The sequence below is a fragment of the Gastrolobium bilobum genome, unplaced genomic scaffold (genome assembly GCF_033153095.1).
Source record: "Gastrolobium bilobum isolate Gb01-03AN ecotype WA unplaced genomic scaffold, APGP_CSIRO_Gbil_v1 utg6009, whole genome shotgun sequence".
NCBI classification, from domain to species: domain Eukaryota; kingdom Viridiplantae; phylum Streptophyta; class Magnoliopsida; order Fabales; family Fabaceae; genus Gastrolobium; species Gastrolobium bilobum.
Genome location: NW_026897914.1, coordinates 50,335 through 52,777, shown reverse-complemented (window position 1 = coordinate 52,777; position 2,443 = coordinate 50,335). Strand labels below are relative to the sequence as shown.

The following is a 2,443-nucleotide window of genomic DNA, read 5'->3' as shown; positions in this document are numbered from 1 at the left end:
AATTTTTTTTGATGTAAATCAATACTAAAATTATTATCATAAATAATAGTAATAATGATATAATCGATAATTTTAATTATTTTTCATTTAAAACGAGTGAGTGTGAAAATATGGAATTTTATAAATAGTAGAATGAAATTTATTTTTTAAAGAAAGGGATATAGGTGTGACACAATTTGAGAATGTTGTATGTAACATCCCCGTCTCGAGCCGGTTCAATTAACATACATATGATATAAACAGAAACAGCGGAAGACATAACTTGCGGAAATACGAGCTAACTTTTTCTTTTTCTTTTTCTTTAATCCTTTTTCACATGACATATCACATTGCATACTTCTTCTAATTTAATTCTTATTTTACGGAGACGAAAATCGGACAGAGTAACCTCTGTAAATCGGACAACTGGGGATTTTCCAATCCCACTCTCAAGAGTTCCTGATAGACAGTTTAAACAATATATATTTCCAGAAGTACTAGTCATGCAAATATACTCAGATACCCATCTATGGGCGCATGCTGAACTTGGCTCCGTGCCACAAATCTAATAGCATGCAATCCAATACATAACATAACTGAATACTACATAGTCATATCATCATGCCTGAATACATAAATGTACAAGTATCGAATATGAACACTATGCAACAATACATCTTCTCCAAAAATACGTCTAAAACAAATAGTAGCATCCGACCACCCAGAACTCCACATCCTCATACTAGTACCTCTAGCCACGGTTAGTGTCCTTGTCCCATGAGGCTCTTCAATTAACTGTGTTCCTGAAATCATATCCCCAAACGGGGTTAGAGACGAATCTCTAGTAAACTCCAGGTTTATGGAAAACCCTCCATACCCTGGGCTCACTTCCTGCATGACAGTCAGATACATAATATACAAAACACCATATAAACAATTATCAAAGACAAACGCAGTCATTCCCAAGGGATCCATCAGTCCCGAGGGAGGACCCCAAAGCGAACATCCGGGTACTATACAATCAATGGCCAGATATTGTTACAGAAATCATATTACAGAAGTCATATCATAACAAAACATATCATATTAACACATATCAAAGTAAATACATCAAAACAAAACATATCATATTATCATATAGCTCTATATGAATGCATCTATATCATATATCTCATACATATCATACAACCTGACCACAGTCCGTACACTATGGCGGAACACAAAGTAGGAGCGAACCCCATAAACATAGAGCTTACCTCTTGGAGCTTTACAATTTGCTTACTCGAAGAACAAGCTACTTATCATGCTCCACGAGAATCCAAACGTTCACATTCCCTAGGTACACCTAGAGAAGAAATTCAACATCAAACTCAATAAAATGATATAATGCCATGTAAATATACAAGACACACACTTTATTGTTTATTTTCTTTTTACTTAATCATATTAAGTCATGAGTGGGTGGTTCTTTGTTCAATAAATCCCCACAAAATTTCACACATTCACTTAGTCTTAGGATAGTCCCAACTTAAGGCAGAATGCCCATTACAATGGAGCTATAAGATTTCTCTTTGTCTCATGCCTAAACCCAAGCTTAGCCACCTATATAAATTATTTTACGCATATAAGTGTTCTCACTTTGCGAAATAATATCTCCGAACATATACCTCCTTTGAAAATGGCTAAAACTCATTTTAAGGTCATACAAAGGAGTTACCTTATTTTCTTTTTTTATTTCACCAAAGCGAAGGTCCATACACCTTAGAATATTATTCCACGCATAAAAGTATGCTCGATTTGTAAAACAGTAACTCATAGCACATACTTCCTTTGAAAATGGCTAAGAGACACATATAGGAAATCATGCCAACTTCATGATTCCAATGCTTTAGTCCATCAAATTCAAGCTTATCACACACCTCTAATCCAAGATTCATTAATTCATTTATACAATACTGTTCATCTCTACAGTACTATTCATGTATACGTCACTATTCACGTATACGACACTATTCAAAAATACGGTATCTTTAATTTTTCCAAATACATTTTCACCGTTAAAATTCCCATCCAAACACTTTTCTCAACATGAGCTAAACTTGAATCAAGCTCTAACATGCTCAATCAAACCAAATTTTCAAAATGAAAACCTAGATTCAATCTTCCTCAAAACTAAAAGAAAACCAAGATTTCTCAACATAAACTTACCTAGAACGAAGGGGAAGGCTTACTTCAAGCTCCCATGGCTTCAAGCTCCATCAAAATCCCCATTACCCATGAAATCCGAAATCTTGGAGGAGGAGGATCTCTCTCTACAATGAAACCCACTCAGAAATACTGGTACCAATGAATTCTTCTCGAAATTTCTTATAAGTTTGGCTTTGGAACGGAGTGATTTGGAGTTTTCTAGCTCAAGTTATGAGCCTTAGAAGATTGGATTTCAAAATCTCATTCTCTTCCTCCC

The 2,443-nt window shown here is 34.9% G+C and overlaps 1 long non-coding RNA gene across 1 annotated transcript; it reads right to left on the bottom strand.

The window, feature by feature from the left end:
• Window positions 1-644: 644 nt before the first annotated feature.
• LOC133311389 (uncharacterized) lies at window positions 645-2,443 on the bottom strand. The gene is made up of 3 exons (XR_009751552.1): window positions 2,188-2,443; window positions 1,236-1,324; window positions 645-782 (listed from the first exon to the last, which is right to left on the bottom strand). It is a non-coding gene; the product is annotated as an uncharacterized LOC133311389 (long non-coding RNA).